General features: G+C 37.5%; 1 protein-coding gene across 7 annotated transcripts in view; it reads left to right on the top strand.

Annotated features, from left to right (window-relative positions):
* FOXP1 (forkhead box P1) overlaps nt 1-20,026 on the top strand; it is a 601,776-nt gene that overhangs the window by 282,163 nt on the left and 299,587 nt on the right. For all 7 annotated transcript variants that reach the window (XM_054595428.1, XM_054595430.1, XM_054595431.1 and 4 more), the window contains one exon: nt 4,336-4,397. The gene's annotated coding sequence lies outside the window, so the exon portion shown is untranslated. The remainder of the gene's footprint in view (nt 1-4,335; nt 4,398-20,026) is intronic.

Raw genomic sequence — 20,026 nt, 5'->3', positions numbered from 1 at the left:
TACTAGATGGACCCCGAAGCCAGGTTCTTTGATTTGGTGAGGGTCCCAGAGGACCAGAGGAAAGGAAGTCAGATGTTCTTACAGCAGTGGGAGGGGACCTTGGGGAATGATGGTTCTGAAGTGGTAGATTTCCTTGTTAGTGAGAAATCGGAAAAGTGTCATAACTGTAAACCAGCAAGCCCGCGGGGTCCATGGGGGCCTCTAGTCCCAGAGGCCATGCCTGCACGGTCTCCTTTCCATTTCTTTTCTTTCCAATCCCTGTCCTTCCTTCTTCTCCTTTGTGCCCTGTTTTGTTCTTCCTGTTTCTTCTCCTTTTTCTTTTTTGTAAACCTCACTCAAAATGTAGCCAATTTCAAAGTTTTTAGAAGCAGAGGAAATACACTTTGGGATTGATTTCTGAGTGGATTTTCTTAGTGCAGAAAATGAAATGATCCTCGTATTACAATTTTCAGTTTGTCCAATTTGTGTTGATATGCTTCTTTTTTTCCCAAGAAATCTTTGATAAACAAGACAAAAGCGCACATGAGTTAAGATTCACTAAAGAGGCAGCAATTTCTTGGAAATTGGCCCATTAAGATCTTGTTTTTCTAAAGTAGGTTATGTCATTTAATTAGAGTATTTGGAAGTATGGGAAGTTTGAACCATGTTTCCAGACTTAAGGAGAAGGGACCCTCCAACATGAGAGGAACTACTAAACTGCCACCTCATCCTGGGCCAGGAGATGTCTGTGACCATCCCTGCATCCCCAGTGACATGACACACAGTGATATGACACTCAGTCAACATTTGTTGGACTGAAGATTGAGATGACATAGGTTGGCCTTCCTTCAGTCGCTTTTGTACAACAGTGTAAAATGAAATATAATGCAGAAATTTTGATACAGAAATCATTCCCTTGAGCTGCTATGAAAGAAAGGGAGGGAGTATACATTTAAAGGGAAAACAATATATATTGTTCATTTTCCATCTTGTAAGATGAAATCACACCTCCACATTTACCTGCAGCTTGGTTCCAGGTAGGCCATACTCGGTAGCACTATGAATCATTGATCACATAGATTAAATTAGGGACCAATATACCCATAAAAAGTGTGACACTGAAGCCCTGTAGTAACCTGAGATGTTTTTATAGAGTCCAACTCCTAACTGGGGGAGAGGTTGGAAAGATAGAGGAGGTGGAAGGCGCATTAACCTAATCTAGGGAGCCACAGCTTTGCAGTGATGTTTAGGTTGAGGTTCTTTTGGTCATCAAATAGCTTCAGATCAGTAACACTGTCACAAACAATAGTGAAGAGGCCACAGACTGAACTGTTCTAGTGTTCAAAGGATCTTAAGTATAGGGAATAACATAAAGGAAAATAAGTAATTTCTATTAACTATACCCCTGGTTCACTTTTAAAACCTAAAACCATCAGGAAACTTAAGAAAGGTAAGAAAAGAAAAAAAAATGCAGTTCATATGCTGACAGAATTTTTTTTAAGAAGACAAGTGGGCTGGGGGTGAACATTATTCTTTCTTCTTTCTTCTGTTTTTTTTCTCTTTTGCCTTAAAAGCTTCACAGAATCATTTAATTTGAGTTTTAACGATCACACTGCCAGTAAGCATTCAGGTAAATAGTTGAGAGATTTGATAAGAAAAACTGATTGTTTAAAATACAGCAAATACAGTTTTGGAAATAGCAGTTTTATACTTTGGGAAAAATGAAATGTAGATTTTTCTCCTGGTTGTTGATTTCTGATTCTTCTGCACCCTAATTGTCCTGTCTCCTATATTGACACATTTCACTTAATTTAGCATGATAGTAAACAGCTGTTGAACAATTAGACTTTTCTCAGCAAAGCTAGAAAAATATATTTTAAAATTTTTTATGTATTTAGTTTTAGAGAGAAGGGAAGGGAGAGAGAAAGGGAGGAAGAGAAGCATTGATATGTGAGAGAAACATCGATCTGTTGCCGCTTATGTGCATCCCCCAGCCAGGGACAGAACCTGCAACCCAGGCACGTGCCCTGACCTGGAATTAAACCAGTGACCCTTTGCTTGGTGGTACGATGCCCAACCAACTGAGCCACACTGGTCAGGGCTGGAAAAATATCTTTTAGATTACTTCGCAAATATAAACTAAAAACTAAAATCAACAAAAATAAGTTAATGAGTGATCAAATATGCACATTTATTAAAAATGATGGAACTTCAAAATGGAGGAAACAATGGTTTGAACACCACTGCGAGTTTTTTATATATAAGCAAAAATTAAATGTAACCAATTTTGTATTGCTTTAGTTATATAAGTTGGAGGGTCAAATGTGTAACTTTGTTATTATGAACCACCCCCCAGGGAAAAATTACACTTGTAATATCTGTGAGGTGAACCAGCTTATATTTCTGCTGTCCACTGATACCTTATTGTGTAGAGAGGAGTAGAGAAACTGACCCAGTACTTACCTGAAAATGTTCTGCACATTTGAGCACAGTACTAGAAATAACTTTGTTCAAAAGTAGGCATTTTCAGCAGTTTTTTAAAATTAAATTTTAATAAGTTCCAGTTGTTTGCCAGGCCTGTATGATAGCAATCTCATCTGCACTGCAAAATCTAATATTATAAATCCGACTGCCAAACATTCAAAAATAGATGCAGCTCAATAGATAAACATGAAAATTAGTTTAGAGTACACTCACTAGAGGATGTTTCAAGCAAAAGGAGGGAAAAGGAAGGTCTTGCCTTCAATTGAGTAAGGTTTGCCAGAATCCACTTCCTTTCCATTTAAGACTAGATGTGGGGTATAGATGGAAATTTCTGGTGTGTAATATTATTGCTCTTCCTTCTGTCTAACGAGCTCTTCTGATGTGTGTGGAGCGGGGCTGCTCTGCGGACCTGCACATTACCTAAGAGGGCCTGACCCTCACTGCTCTGTTTCCTCACCACCATTTCCCTTTGACAGTTCTCACCACCTGAGAAACCAGTCCCAGGGACACATATCAGCAGTAAAGCACAGAATTGTCATCTTCAATTTGAATTGTTTTGTGTAAAAATGAAAAGATTTGGGGCAGGTGGCAAAATAGTAATTTTAAGCCCCAGAGCTAGGGTTTTCCCCCACCCAAATGGTGAGCATTTATGGTGAAAACCTCCAATTTCCTCTTAGAGTAAACATGAAAATTATGATTTCACTCAGAGCCTGCATTTCTTTCCAATCTTAATGGCAAGAATCTGCATACACTTGCTTGTGGAAATGTCATAAATTGGCCTTGGATCAATTCCTGAAAGATAGTACACACCAAAGTGCCACTCTCAAATTTTTAGCCCTCGTGAAATGAGATTTAACTCTTCTCAGTGATGTTTGCCTTTCCACATTAAGGGCCCTCAGCAGAAGGATAAGCAGGGATATATTTTTGTATAATATTAAAACCACATATTGTTCTGAAGAGTGAGCAAAAGGATATTAACATTTTGGTAAAATGATACTATATAATTTCACCATCTTAAAAAATTATATGAGCATTTGGTCAATTGATGTGGAATGAATCCTGTACCCTGTTGCTAACTTGATCTAAATTAATAAACAAATGTTTTTCTTTTCACTTATGCCATATGTTGATCCCAGTTCCACAGGCAGAAAGAGGCAGTCAGCTTGTGGTGTTTCTTAAAGGATTACACATTGTTCTGGATAAGGGCGGATGCACAGGCAGGAGTGGATGAGGGGAAAAGAGTGTTTCAGGAAGCTTGATTTTAATTGTTTATTTCATCTGACATGATCACTTTTTATTTAACTTAATTAATTGGTAGATACAGACTAATTGGAAAACATTCTGAGAACAGCTTTCATCAACCCGTTCCCCAACCTGAAAACTGTGGTGTTTTTATTCATTTTGAAAGGTCCAGAGTGGCATAAAGCATCTTGTCTACAAGAGCTAACTCTCTTCCGAAGGGGGAAAAAAGAAGCCTCTACTTTAATGAAAGTAGAGAGGTTGTGCATGTTAACCAAACAGACACATTCAAATAGCAGTCTGGTTTCCAAAAACAAAGGCCTGTGAGTCATGTATTATTCCACGTGAAAACAAATTGATAGACGGCAAGATGAGAAAAAGTTTGTACGCAAAATTTGAAATGTTTCACCTCTACTTTTTCCATCTGAGTTACTTCTGTTGTCTTGAAGAGCTCAAAGGTATGTGGGCCAGACAAGTGGAGATCTTGGGACTTGTTTTTATCAACTCTGAAAGTCACTTGCCATTAAACGTAATTGAGTCCCTTTGTTGTTTTTCTTGAATCTCTCCCAGGCAAAAGAGGTGGTTGCTTCTTTCTCTTGACATTCAGTTTTTGATGTTCTCTTCTGTTTTCAGGGTAAGAAGTGACCTTTTGAGAGGTGACTGTAACTGAAGATTGCTTTACAGAAGCCAAAAAGGTAAATGCAAGTATGAGTAGTGGGATTCCATGTAGGGTAGTATCTGTCACCTTTTAGGCATTTAATTCAGTTCTCTTCTGATCTACATATTTATCCAATATATGTATATTTATTTGTGTGTAAGTATGTGTGCAGCATATTTTGGGAGGTCTTAAAGAAGAGATTGCCCTTAAGCAATCTTCCACAGTCACATTTTTTCCTAAATATCAAACACTTTCCCCATTGTTGAAGCTGAACTTTTTTTGAGGGTTGGGGTAGGAGGTGCTGAATTGTTAGGCTTAAAGTTACAAGGGGAATATTCACATCACAAAAGTGATGATTTCATAAAATGTACTTGCTGCTAACAAGAGTAACGCATGTCAGTGATCTGAGCTGAAGTGGTGTCATCCGATTGATGTTCATCTGGTGGCTTTATAATCACCTTCTTTCTGAAATTAATAGTCAGGCACCATAGCAACACGCCACATTGATGTAACTGCTGAGCGGTGTGGGGCATACCCCTGTGATGTCAGCAATAGGCTGCCTTGTTCTCTTGACCTTGCTTGAAAAATCAAATGAGTACTTGATTTTAAAATTAGAAGTTTTCCGAAAGACCAGTGTTGTTTGATGAATTGAAGCTAAATGAATTTTCTCAAGTTCACATTTGGGAAGCGGAACAAAAACATACTCTGGTTAAAGTAGTTATGGTGCTACACATTTTCTTGATTCCTAAAGTATCTCAGTGAGGGCAACACTCATCCTATACAAGTTAATCTTGCAGGTCATTTTAACATTTTCTATTTCTCAAATAGCATCTTCATTTTATTTTTGAATTTTGACTAATAATAGTTCCACTTGTGTCTGTTTCCAAACAGATTATTAGCTGTCCTGGTTGCACAAAGCCTTTGCCCATATCTTAACTACATTAAAGTTAGTGAATTTGAAAGATACAGTCTCCTTACTCTTTAGTTGAATAGGTTTATGGTGGAATTTTCATAATGTGAAAATTGTTACATCAGTTTGTTTTAAATCTCATCCAGGGTTTTGGGTTCTAGGATCTATTATAAAGGTAATGATTTGTTTTTATACTTGGGCTTTGGCACATTAGATTTGCTCCAAAAAATCTAGCATGCCTCATCTCACCACCTTTGTTGTTTAAATTAAACCTTTGTGGGAAGTGCTTGATCATCCTTCCTGGAAAGAGGTGATTCCATTCAACAGTTGGGTTATCGAGTTATAATGTGACTTTTGGCAAAGCACTTTCCTTTGCTGAGACTCAGTTTTCTAATCTTAAAAATGAAGGCTTAGTTTATTCCCGGGATCTGCAAACATTTTCTGTAAAGGGCCATACAGTAAACCTTTTCTCGTTTTGTGGGCCATTCAGTCTCTGCCACAATTCCTCCCCTCACGTGTAAGTTGTCTCTCCCGGTCTCTGTGATCCCTGTAGATCTCACCCCAAGGTGTTCCTCATGCAAAGCCATGCTGAGTGTTTATCTCATCTCATGCTGTTAGCAAAGGTTTCTTTCTGGTGCAGCTACAAATTACGCTGACAAAGTGATGGAACAGATGAAATATTCAGCCTGAGAGCTATGTTGTTTCTATAGCCTCACATAGAGCTTCATCAGTGGATTTTCATTGTTTTTTTCTGGAACCATCTGTAAGCATGAATGATTTTCCTCAGACTTGATGTCTCTGTAACGTCCATGCTTATACCTATGACCTGAAAATGGATGCGACTGAATAAGTGCAATGTGATTTTTCCTAATTCAGTAACATTGTTCAAAGTTAAAATTACCATTAGTCAAGGGCACATTTAGTTAAAAAAAGTTTCTAAAATTTGTCATTAGTGTTGACTAAGAAAAAAATGCTCTCTTTTTTAAAAAAAGATTATTTTTTAATTACAATTGACATTCAATACTATATTACCAAAATGCTTTCTTTACTGTCGAAAACATAGTGTATTATATTATATCCTGAAAATAAGGAACCCCTTTTCAAATTTAGGAACACAGAAAAATTTTGTCCTTCTGATGCCTCCTTTTATGGCACAGAGGAAGCAGAATAAGAAATTCACATAATTTGTATTTTGACTTGACTGCTGGGAAGCTTAGAGTAGGAGTTTGTGCTCAATCTCTGTAGTTTTTTCAAACTCAACTTTTTGTTGTTGATATATTTTAAAATAACCTTAATTTTTTCTATCCCCAGTTAATATTTTATTACTTTTTTTTCTACAATATCAGTTTCACCTATGTTTTGACTTGCCTTTAAGTTCTTTTTACTAATAAGGTATATATACTCAAATAATAAATTACATGTAATTTTTTACCTTTTAACAAGCTCAGTGATCCTTTAAAAACTAATCTCTATGTGTCTTCATGTCTTGTATGTAAAGGAAAATAAGGTTTGTTAACCATATAAATTTGAACCCTGTCACGGTGCCTCAGTTCATTGGAGTAGATTCAATCCCTTATCAGAGTAGGTGTGAGAGGTAACCAGTGGGTGTTTCTCTCTCGTATTGATGTTTCTTTCTCTCTAAAAATCAATAAATGTATTCTTGGGTAAGGATATATTTATATATATGTGCCCAAGACACACATATAAAAATATATATACACACACACACACACATACATAAAATCTTAAAAAAGATATATAAATAGATAGAATGGTTAGTGTTTCTTCCCAGTGAATAAACCTTAAATAAAAACAAGATCATGTTACCCGATGATGGTTAAGAAACTAGCACTATCTTCCATGCTGCAAGAAGGTACAGGTTTCATATGCCAGGAGCTTCTCAGTAAATTTAAAATCTCGGAATCATTAACTGTCAGCATAGATGCAAATAAATATGTATACATTGACATTATGGGAACAACTGGTTATATGCATAAAAGTGGTCAGGCAAATTCAGAAAATCAGATGAAGCCATTTTTCAAATTTTGTTATAAATAATAAAAAATAATAGTCATTGTACTTAGTACCCATGCTTATACATGGGTAGTGGTATAACAATTTCCTTCCCAGTAGATCTGAACATTTTAAAAAGGGTCTGGTTGCCAGCATTCTGAGGTAGCTGGCAATTATTATAATCCCTACTTTACAAACTGGGAAGGTGGTCCCATAGATTATTAGTAATTTACCCAAGGTCATCTAGAATGTCAAGACTGGAGATAAAAAGGCAACTTTCTCTGGTCACAATTGCATTGATGTCATTCTGTCATGGGGGCCTTGATTTGGTCATTTAAAAAATGTTTTGTGTATCAGTTTCTCCTTGCTTCCCCCACCACTGGCAATTCACCCACATGCATTTTTGCTTCAAATTGAAATTCAATTTGTAAAATTCATCATCTCGTATCTAATTCAGAGAGGCATGGGGAGTGGACGGTAATAGTCAAGATCCTACAGATGGCAACTAAATGCTTATTTTTAAATATTAGGCATGTTCAAACCTCATTTTATCTGTTCTTTTTTTAATAGTCAATTTATTTGGAAGTTAAACAATCTAAAAGAATGTGTAATCATTGTGATTTTTCTTCTGCCTCCAATTTGAGGTGTATTTCTTTGTTAGATCAAGGAGTTATAATGCATCCTTATATACTGTACTCATTTGTCTTACATATTATAAATTATTTCTTGATTACAAAAAAGCTAGAGTTGCCTAGTCAGCCATTTAAAATATATTCACTGGTTCTTTGGGAAGTGTGTGTGTGTGTGTGTGTGTGTGTGTGTGTGTGTGTATGATATAAATACTTACATAACGAAAATATTCTGAGATAAATTCATTCAAAATGATCTCTTTATAATATTCAGCATTTGAATTATGTGACTATTAATTCATGAAGTTGTTATGAAGACACTGTAATAGAATGTCTTCATTGGGCTGCCATTGGCAGAAATCAATAGGCAGTCAGTTTAGTTAAGCATTGAAATCCTTCCTGCTTCTCCTGACCCCTCCATGGTGTGCGCGTGCACCTGGGTGGTAACAATTAGGAGAGAGACTAGGCTGATATAACATACAAACCCCCACATACAACGGCTTCAATAAAATATAAGTTTACTTCCCTCGCATGTAACAGCATGGCCAGTCTAGCTTGACTGGGCAGTTTCTCTCCATCTTGTGCTCTCCTACTTTGGGGTTTGTCATTATTTATGTGGTTGAAGCACTGTGAAGTCCAATCGATTGATATTCTTTGAAGTAAATGATTTAAAAATTGTACGCATTATATCCATTGACATTTAATTGGTAAGAGTGCACTCACATGGTCACGAGAAACTGAAATGGCTGCTGGGAAAATGTCTCTACCTGGGTGGCCACAAGTGTGGGAGAATTGGAGAACAGATTTAAAGGGACAGTTAGGATACATCAATTTGATTGGTTGAATTGCCCCAATCCAATAATTTTATTCATTTTATATGTTCGTTCGTTCGTTCATTCATTCATTCATTCATTCATTCATTCATATGAAGGTACATACTACATGCATGCATACAGACATACGTATATAAGTTTCTGTTGCAGATACTTATTGGTTATATGATCCAGGTACTGGGATCATAGCACTATGTAGGAAGGACACTGTCTCTGTCCTCAATCCTCAGAGTTTATATTGTAGAGAGGAAGACAGATATGAATGATGATGACAAGTGAAAGGAAGTGGGAATGTTGGTTGCTATAAGAATGTGTTATATAACTGGGAGACAGCGGTGTCAAGTTTTATGTATTTTAGCATTAAGTGGAGTCTATGTTGAATTAACTTTATTTTCTTGTATCTTTCATGCCAATGTTGTTGTGAATGTTACCAAGCATGTTAATTTCTTGATAATAGCTTTATTGAGATATAATTCACACAAAATACAATTCACCCAGTTAAAATGTAGAGTTCACTGTTTTTTATTATATTCACAGAGTTTGTAACCATTGTCACAATCTAGTTGTAAAACATTTTACCACCCCAGGGAGAGACCCCGTATATACCCATTAGCAGTCACTCCCCCAACCCAGGCCCTGGCAACAGCTAATCTACTTTCTGTCTGTATAGATTTACCTATTCTGGATATTTCACATAAACTGAATCATGCATTACGTGGTTTTTTGTGACTCATTTCTTTCACTTAGCATAATGTTTTCAATATTCATCCAAAGCTTTTCAATTTGTAATTGTTTTGCAACCTTGGGGTTGTATGAGTTCTTACTCCTAAATCCAACAAAATGATGGCCTGAAATATTGTCACAAGGGGTGGCATTGAGGAGAAAATTGCTGTTTTCATGTTGTTTTTATTTCCATGGGAATGACTTGGCCTCACAAGAGTTAAACTTTAGAATTTAAATGTTTGCATTTTAAGTTAGCTTTATTTAAACATTGTTAACCATAATGCTAAGCTTAGTTACTCTATAAACAAGAGCTGTCTCTCCTGACTGTTGGTTTCAAAGAAAAATAATTTAAATACGGATTTCCAGAGAAATATGCTCAATAGAGTTCTTTTTCAAGTGGAAGTCACTTGTTGAAATGTACATGAAGGCATATTTAGTAGTAAAGACAATATTTGCAGCAATTATCAAGTAGCCATATTTTGCATAGTGAACAATAAAAAATATGAAGCCAAATAACAAATGGTTGTATTCATTCTTTCCAAAGTAATATTTTTGCTCTTCAGAGTAATTTTTGTGCTCTTCTAAGGGCAAAAATATCCCAATTGCAAAGATGCACCTTGAGCATCTTAACATGAAGTTCTCGGTTTGGGTGACAGTTTAACACAGTAACAGAGCTGCAGGAGGTATTGCCCTTTTTTGGTAATTCAAAAACCTCAGGAAGAAATTTGAAGGCTAACTGTCCAACAGGTATACCTTGTTTAGGGTAGCATATCTATATAACCTTGACTGCATACCCCCCCTGTATCTAGTATCATCCCAAACCTTAAAAGGGCAAATAGAATATTGGTGGTAAAATCCTTATTTTGAGGCCATATTAAAAGTTAACACTTTCTGCCCAGGACTAAGTTTGGATTTAAAGTTTATGGTATCTTTTTAAAAGACTTGGTGAGTGAGATTTGTAAAACCAGAAAAATGAAGAATAATTGCTTGTACCTCTCTTTCTTTGCTCTAAACACTTGTAGTTCTATGGCCTTTGCTTGGGTGGGGAGAGAAAAATGAAAAACTTGATGTCTTTCCACTCAATTCAGATGCACTCTTTCTGAAGTGTAAAAATTGTGCAGATTTTCCCTTGAATTTTTTTATAGTAGCATGTATGTACTATATAATTATAAGTAATTAGAGGTTTTGTTAATTACCTGAGAGTGCAATGAGTTATTTAAAAGTACCTTTTAATTAAAAAAGTCTTGCATCATTGGATGGACTGTTATGACTTCAGTCAGTGGATTGTCCTGGATGTTTGATTCCTCGCCCTGCCCTCCAGGCCTCCTTCCTTGGGAAGCCTGTTTCTCTTTAAAGGATCCTGAGCAGTTCCTGGAGGCCAGAGGAAGTATTCTAAAATCCATGCATTGCAGATTACATACTTAAAATTTATTTCTAACAATGATTTTCAAAGTGAGCATGAGAACCCGTTTGTGGGTTAGGAACTCAGATTAGTGGGTTATGCCCAAGAAATTTTTAAAATATATTTTATTGGTTATGCTATTACAGTTGTCCCCATTTTTCCTGCTTTACCTCTGTCTGCCCTGTACCCCCATTCCCTCCAGCAATCCCCCCTCTTACTTCATGTCCATGGGTTGTGCACGTAAGTTCTTTGGCTTCTCCATTTTCTCTACTGTTATTAACACCCCCCTGTTTATTTTGTGTCTACCAATTCTGCTTCTTATTCCCTGTACCTTTTCCCTCATTCTCCCCTTCCCAGCTGATAACCCTCCACATGATCTCCATATCTATTGTTTCTGTTCCTGTTCTGGTTGTTTACTTAAAATGTTTTTTTAGATTCAGTTGTTGATAGTAGTGAATTTGTTGCCCTTCTAGTGTTCATAGTTTTGATCTTCTTCTTTTTCTTAAATAAGTCTCTTTAACAGTTCATGTAATAATGGCTTGGTGATGATGAACTCCTTTAGCTTTACCTTGTGTGGGAAGCGCTTAAATTATAAGTGGCTTATACTTTAAGGGTGGATAAATTATATTCTAGAATGCTGGTTAGAGTAATCTAGATTGTAGATCCTTGCTTTTCATGATTTTGTATACTTCTTGCCAGTTGCTTCTAGCCTGCAAAATTCCTTTTGAGAAATCAGCTGACAGTCTAATGGGGACTCCTTTTTAGATAACTCTCTGCTTTTCTCTTGCTGCTTTTAAGATTCTCTCTTTATCTTTAACATTTGGCATTTTAATTAGGATGTGTCTTGGTGTAGTCCTCTTTGGGTCCAACTTGTTTGAGACTCTCTGTGCTTCCTGGACTTGGATGTCTATTTCCTTCACCAAGTTAAGGAAGTTCTCTTTCATTATTTTTTCAAATAAGTTTTCAATTTCTTCCTCTTCCTCTTCTCCTTCTGGCATCCCTATGATTCAGATGTTGGTACATTTGGAGATGTCCCAGAGGCTCCTTATACTATCCTCAGTTTTTTGAACTCTTTTTTCTTCTTGCTGTTCTGGTTGAATGCTTATTTTTTCCTTATGTTCCACATCGTTAATTTGAATCTTGGCATTATCTCCTGCATTGTTTGTTTCCTATATATTTTTCTTTATTGCACTTTATGTAACCGTCAATTTTTCCTGGGTGTTTTGTTTTGTTTTGTTTTGTTTTTATGCTGTTGTGATACTCAATGAGTTCTTTCAGCATCTGGATAGCCAGTGTTTTGAACTCTGCACCTTATAGGCTGGTTATCTCCATTTCATTTCGTTCTTCCTCTGGGGTTTTGTTCTGGTCTTTCATTTGAGCCATAGATCTTTGGCTCCTCAATTTTGCAGCCTCCTTGTGTTTGTTTCTGTGCATTAGGTATAACTGCTTTGACTCCCTGTCTTAGTAATGTGGCCTATTGTAGAAAAGGCATATGTAATTTGTGTGGGGTGGAGGCTTAGGTATTCTCTAGTGCAGGGCAACCTGCTTCACTGCTTTGTGGTTCTGTGCAGGGCTCAGAGTGGGGACAATGCCACTGCCTGGCTCCCGGAGGTTGGCCTGGCACTCACCCTGTTTCTAGTCACTTCATTTACTCCCCAAATGCAGTTGGTACCCTTCCATCTATTGCCCTGATACTAAATCCCAGAGGGGGTGGGTCTGTGTAAGTTCTAAGTCCGTGTCAGTCCTTTAAGCAGAGTCCCCTGAAAAGCCAGCAGTTTCTTCTACCACCCCAATCCCCCCTGGTTTTAACAGCTGGAAGTTATGGGGATATATCATCCTGGTGCTGGAACCCTAGACTGTGTGGTCTGGCCTGGGGCTGGGATCTTTTGTTTTCAAGTTATCCCTCCTGATTTTTATCCACCACACATGAATGCAGGACCACTGGTTCTACCACCTCTTCATGCCATGCTAGGTCTCCTTGCCGGTCTCCATATCTCCTCTCCTCCTACCCTTCTGGATGAATGAGGCCTCTTTAAATCATTGGTTGTAGGACTTCATACAGCTCAATTTTCTAACAGTCCTGGGTGTTATTTCCTTTGGAGTCTGGTTGTAATTTTTTCTGTAGTTTTTGAGGAGGTGAAACATGTTTATCTATGTCTCCATCTTGACTAGAAGTCTATAAGTATCATTTCTGTAGTTCTGCCCAATATTTTTTAAACCGTCAAATAAGCACAATAGAGTAGAATAGACCTACACTGTCAATATGGAAACCACTAGGCCCATGTTTGGCTCTGAGCATTTGACATGTAGCTAGCCAAAACTTACATGTGCTGTGAGTATAAAATCCACAATGTTTCAAAGATTTTTATATGTAAAAAAAAAAGAATGTGAGATATTTGAATAATTGTTTTTTAATGATTATATCTTGGGTATATTGGGTTAAATAAAATAAATCATTAAAATTAATGTCAACTGTTCCTGCTTACTTTTTCGAGTGTAGTTAAAATTACATTTGTGGCAAGCACTGTATTTCTATTATATAGTTTGCTCAGATGCTATATAATATAGCAGTGAATGACAGCTATAAGCCCTGTGCCAATGGCTCTGTGGGACAGGGACTGGTAGGAAAACATAATAAATAAATATGAAGCCATGGGTTCTGTGGAGAAAATAGGGAAGGTACAGGAGGTTAAATTGCCAGAGGGAAGGAATCGCAACTGCAAATAGTGACACACAAGCATTTGAACAAAGATTTGGCACATTGTAAACAGAGCAAGTTGGCTAGTATGACCAAAGCAAAGTCATCAAGTGGGAGAGTAACAGAAGATAAAAGAAGTAACAGGGCCAGACTGAGTCAAGCATTAAAGCTGATTGGACTCTTAGTCTTATAGTGAAATATGGATATTTATGGGCTTTGAGATGGGGCAAGATCTGACTCATGCTTTGAATGGATCATACTGGAAGCTGTTTCACGAATAGACTTGGGTTGGTGAGTCTGGCAGGAAGGCCTGTTAAAAGGCCACTGGAATAATGCATGGACATGTGATGATGGCCAGGATCAGGATGGTGGTGGAGGTGGCAAGAAGTGCTTAAATTTGGCATTTATTTTTACGTGGAGCCAAAGGATTTCTTGGTGGAATAGATGTGGAGTTTGAAAGGGTTGCATCAAGGACGGCTCCGGGGTTTTTGTCCTGATAGATTACTTGTGAGTGGAAAGAGAGGAGTTAGATAGAACACAGGATTTTTGTTCAACTGAAATAGGGAAACCTGTGGGGGTCCAGGCTTGATGGTATTAAAAAAATTCACTTTTACTTGTTAAGTATGAAAAAGCAGACTTTATTCAGGGCTATTATAGTAGGTGTAGAGAACACTGCAGTGAGATTTTCTATGTGAGAGACACATTGAGTTCAACTCCGAATACAGCATGTGCACATGGGAATTCATAGCCAAGGAGCAGTGTGGGGGTCAGTAGATGGAAAATTATTAAGAGGACATTATAAGGGGTAAGAGGAGGTCCTGGCTAAATAGATCCAATGGGATTCTTTATTAAGACCGTTCTGGGTGAATAGACGTCACCAGGGGATGGTAGAAGATCAGGAACCCAATCAGATAGAGGATGACAAGATATGAGGGTGGGATTTAGGAGCATGAGTAAAGGTTGATTAGGGCAAGACACTTCGTCAAGGGTGGGTGAAGGAAGCAAGGGAGACCAGGAGTACAGTTGTAGATGTGTGAGGTTTGAATTGTTAAGTATTCATCCAGATTAAGATTTCAGGTGGGTGTTTGGATATATGCCCTGGAAATGTCTGAGCTACGGTTATAAATTGAGGATTTATAAACATGTAAGTGGTATGTAAAGGCATGAAATTTGATGAGTTCATCAGGAAAACAATGGTGCAGATAAAGAAGGACTCCGAGATGTAGGTTCTGAAGCCAACACCATTAAGAGATTTGATCATAGTGTACCAATATGGAGGGGTCAAAGATGGAAGGATAGCCCTGGGATTGTTGTGGCGAACCAGAAGCCCATTGAAGACACTGTTTCAGGGAGGAGAGCATTGTCAGCTGTGTGAAATGCTGCCAAGAGGTCAAGAGCAATGATGAAGAACTGAGCTTTGACTTTGTTAACACGGACGTCATAGTTAACCATAACAAGGGTCAAAAATACCTGAATCTCACTCTTATATACTGCTTTTGTACAACTATTAGTCTGCTTATGGAAATCAGGCATTCTGAATGGTTTTTCCAGGAGTACTGCCTGTTCAGCACTCTTTTTTTTTTTGTTTCGGTCATCACATGTGCCTCCTCCCTTTGCAGCCCATGGTCAAGGGGCTAATTAATAATCATTGTGTTACAATATAGCCTGTGGAAAATAATCAGAGGAAAACTCAATGCTACACAAAAGAATCTTGTGCATTTTGCCCCTTTTGACTCAGTCTCTAATCTGATGGTTTAGATGCTAAGTTTAAATCAAAGACTGGAAAAGGGAATATACTTGCATTTCTTACTTAAAATATATTATTTTTAATCATCTAAAGTACATCACAGTTTGGTGTGGTTAACATAGTCTCTAGATTAGTAAAGTACTAGTTTGTGCCTAAGCCACATGTCAGTCTTTCATCTTTACCTTCTACTAATATAGGTAGTCTTTGATGGGTTCATCCGTCTTTCAAATTAACTAAGAGCATCAAAGACTCTAGCTTATTCAACAGTTCTGAAACACAGCTGAACATTTTTGAGATTTCTAAGCCTGGTCCCAAATCTTCAAGCTTCTAGGAAATTGTAAGCAAAAATGACAAAAAACATGCACTGTCTCTATTTGGATAATAGGGAAATATTATCACTAAGGAAATATTGGATGAAGGAAAAATACTTCCTCTTTGTGAAAAAATACATGCGTGCATTATTTATATTTTTTCATTATAAAATGTTATTAGAAGAAATTAGGAAAGTATAGAAAGAAAACGAAGACTAATTTCACTGGTAGCCTCACCTGAACAGTTTGACATTTTATCTGTATCTTGCCAGTGCTTTGTATGTATAGACTTGCCCTGTATATACTATTTTGTTTCCTGCTTTAGTATTAAAATAGCCTAAGTATTTTTCCAAGTTATAACATATTTAATGCAAATCTAATTTTAATATACCTTGGTGACTTCTATTGTTGTATTATCTATTCCTGCAATAGTGTGTCTTTAGATTCCTTCTAGTTGCACATGGCTGCTAGTATGTCTCAGTTGGGCATCTCAACATAGCTCAATCTCTTGAATTAGTTTTATAAACGATGTTGTGATTTTTAGATTGTCACCCAACTCCCTCAACTTTGAAGTAATATGAAAACTAATTGGCGGCACATAAAATCACGCCCTGGCATTGACTTGCATGTTTTCCACGATAGTGTGAGCTACAGTTTGCATTAACTTTGACTGCAAAATTTCTAGACTTTCAGTTGCTAGGCATTTTTCTTTTCTGATCTGAATTGTCTCTTGATGTTTTCCCCACTTCTACTTGATTTTCAACATATGAGCTAGGAACTATGTGTCCTTTCAAGTCGTTCATCCTTTCATTATTTTATTATCCCTAACATCAGTCCTCCTCTTGTCCCAGAGCAAACCATTCATTTAATTTGATTGCATCTGCATCTCAAAAATTTGCTTTGATTGGGTTTCGGTCGGTTTGCCCTGGAAAATTAAAATATACTTACAGCTTTTAGAGTATAAAATTTAAGTTCTCTTGTCTGCCCATTCATTGAGTTCCTACGAGGTTCATTGTATGTTTAAAACTGAGCTGCATCCCACTCCTCCTCTCTTGCCCTTACACAGTCTAGTTCTAAAATTCCCAAATGGCCATTCAATGACACATTCTTAGATTTGTAGCTTCTGTGAGGACTAACTAAGGAAAGTTAGTCTTCTCCTGTTCATTCCTAGTGAAACTGAGATCTGGAAAAGGAAAATGACCACAAGGTAATTGTCACCCTCCATATGGGGACTCCCTGTCTCTTCTCTTACAGACTTTCCTTCCTTGTGGACTATAATGCCCAAAACAAGTGGAAATATTACATTTTGACTATTAAAAGTTGAATATAAAAAAACACCTGATGAAAACCAAAATGTATTTCCTTTGTGTGAATAGCTCTTTCCTGAATTTCATTTCCAGCACTCTCCTTCCAACTATGTGAGGAGGAATTACACCATTTACAAGTGTTTCAAAATACAGAATGTGAAAAGTATCATCTAAAAATGTTAATCTCAGAGAATGCTCACTTATCCCTCTCTCTTATTTCCCCTCACTTCCTTCTACCCTCCTCCCTGAGCTTCTAAAGCTTCAAATGCTGCTGCTTTGCTTCCTATCCCCTTCTTCTCCTTTCTGTCACTCCCTGCTCTGAAGCCTGATATTTTTGTCCTTTTAACAAGACCCCTTGATGAAGGTGTGTGTCAAGTTCAAATGCTCCTGCTGGTTGATAACAACCCTGTTTTTTTGTAAATAGTTGAGAATTTAGGCGGTGGTCCTGTCCTTTCTGACTGATTCATACCTCTGAGCTCCTCCCTGGGACCTGTGTTTTGTCAAGGGCTGGGGCTCAGGAAAGGACAATGACATGTGTTGCTGTGCAGACTCTCAGACTTGAATTGCTGTGCTCTAGGGTCTTGCTTCATCTAGTTCTTGAATGGAGCTGACATTCTCTATTTCCTTCTGTGGAAAAAAATTACATAATGACCAGTAAAGAATTGTCATCAGCAAGTGTCACGTAATTCCATTAGCTATGGTCTCATTATGTTGTTAGTAATCAAGCACAGAGTAGGAAATTCTCATGAACGTCATTATTTTCTGATTACAAATGTAAAACTCATCATAAGGAATTTGAAATTATAGAAAAGTATATCAAATATAAAAAGTAAAAATAATCTAGAATTCTGATACTGAGAATAGCATATTTCTATCATTCTTTTTTCATGGCATGTACACATACTTAACAAAGTTGCTGTGACATAGTATACAGAATTGGGTGTCCTTTTTAAAAATTTCGTATTACATGGTGGGCATTTTCTTATGCCATAAAGTATTGTTAAAAACATCTTAAGTGTTTTTTATATCCAATGTTATTATGTCCAAAAGGTGTTTTGGACATAATAACAATAAAATTTAACTTTTCTTCAATGTTGAGTATGGAGGTTGTTTCATTATTATTATTTTTTTTGTAATACATTGCAATGGGCATATCTGTGCACAAATGTTTTATCAATTTCAATTTCTTTAGATACATTCTGGAGGGGAAATTACTAGAATAAAAGTTAGGGAATTCTTATAGATTTTTTCATACATCTTGTCATTTTACTTTTCAAAATGGACCAATTTACACTTCTACCAATACTGAATGAGAGTGTTGATTCACTGCAACTTTGCCAATGGTGACTTTCAACATTTTTTGTTATCACTTAAGTCATAGGGGGAAAAAGTATATCCCATATATTTTCTTGTTTAATTCTTTGAGTACAAATGAAGTCCAGAAATTGTGTTTATTTAGGCAGTTTGGATTTCTCCTTAAATGTTCATAAATTTGGGAGCAGCCAGGGTTTAAAGGAGTGTGGATGGGAAAAGGCAGATGCTGAGAGGTTGGGAAAGGAATTTGTCATTGTGAGGGTACTTGACTAGTAGCTTCTATGCCAGAAGTAACAGAGTGAATTCATGAGAGTGCTGCATTACAGCTTAGATCTAAATTACAGCTGGGAATGCTAAAATTGTACAAGGTCAGGCCAGTGGCACCCACATACTCCTGAAATGAGATGGAGCGATCTGGGGTACCCAAGTTTTTCAAAAACTTCGATGCTTTAAATTCATTTCTTTTTTGTAAAGTTGTTGATCACTTACAGTTGTCCCAGTTTTTCCCCCATTGCTCTCCCCTGCCCTGCCCACCCCCTACTCCGTCAGACAGTTCCCACCCTGTGGTCATTACCCTGGGTCCTTTACACATGTTCCTTACCTAGACCTTTCCCTTTGCTTCCCCCATTACCCGTCTCCCTGCTCCCCTCTGGGCATTGTCAGTTTCTTCTTTATTTCCATTTCTGTGGTTCTATCTTGCTAATTTGTTTGTTTTGTTCATGAGGTTCCACTTATAGGTGAGATCATGTGATGTTTGTCTCTTTCCACTTGGCTTACTTCACTTAGCACAATGCTCTCTAGTTCCATCCATGCTGTCGCAAGGATTAGGAGCTACTTCTTTCTTTCTGCTGCACGGTATTCCATTGTGTAATTGTACCACAGGTTTTTGATCCACTCATTTACTGTTGGGCACTTAAGCTGTTTCCAGCACTTGGCTATTGTAAATAATGCTGCTATGAACATTGGGATGCCTAGGTTCTTTTGCAGTGGGTATAATCCCAGCAGTGGGATCACTGAATCAAAAGGCAGTTCCATCTTTCCTTTTTTTAAGGAAATTGCGTACTGTTTTCCACAGTGGCTGCACCAGTCTGCATTCCCACCAAAAGTGCACCAGGGTTCTTTCCCCCCCAACAAGCTTGCCAGCAGTTATTTGTTGATTTGTTAATGATGACCATTCTGACCGGTGTGAAGTGGTGTTGAGTGCTTACTTATTCCAGGCCATACTTTAGGCACCAGGGATAAATTAGTAAACAAAAAGGAAAAGCTTTTCTATAAGTGAGGTGGCTCTACCTCCTTGCTTTGTGGTTCTATAGACAGTGCTTGGCACAGCCCAGTGTTTCATGCTGGTGTGCCCCTTTGAGAGGCTGGCTGGGGTTGGCCTCCTCTAAGTGTGGATGTGTCAGTTCTTGGGGCACTCTCAGATGGCTGTCCCATCTAGGAAATGGGAAGAGCGAAAGGGCCTACCTCTTGCTGTGCTGTGGAGATTATATAGAACCAGCTCAGTGAAGTGTTCAGGGTTAAAGTTCTGCAAGGCAGGCCCAGTCCTTCTGCTTTTAGCTTTGTGATCTTGAGGAAGTAACCAGATTTTTAAGCCTTTTTTCCTCATCTAAAATGATAGTGATTAAATTAGTATCCCGCTTTGGAGTAGTTGCAGCAGTTATTCCAGTAAAAAGTGCTTAGCACGATGTTTCATAGACAGCAAGCATCAGTAATGGAGGCTCAGTCATGTTAGCTATTTTTATTATTAGTACAATGCATGGAGTGTAGTAAGTTCTCCAT

Source organism: Pteronotus mesoamericanus, unplaced genomic scaffold, assembly GCF_021234165.1.
Source record: "Pteronotus mesoamericanus isolate MK-2021 breed Mesoamerican mustached bat unplaced genomic scaffold, CSHL_Meso_final scaffold_54, whole genome shotgun sequence".
NCBI lineage: Eukaryota > Metazoa > Chordata > Mammalia > Chiroptera > Mormoopidae > Pteronotus > Pteronotus mesoamericanus.
This window is presented reverse-complemented; position numbering and strand designations above follow the sequence as displayed.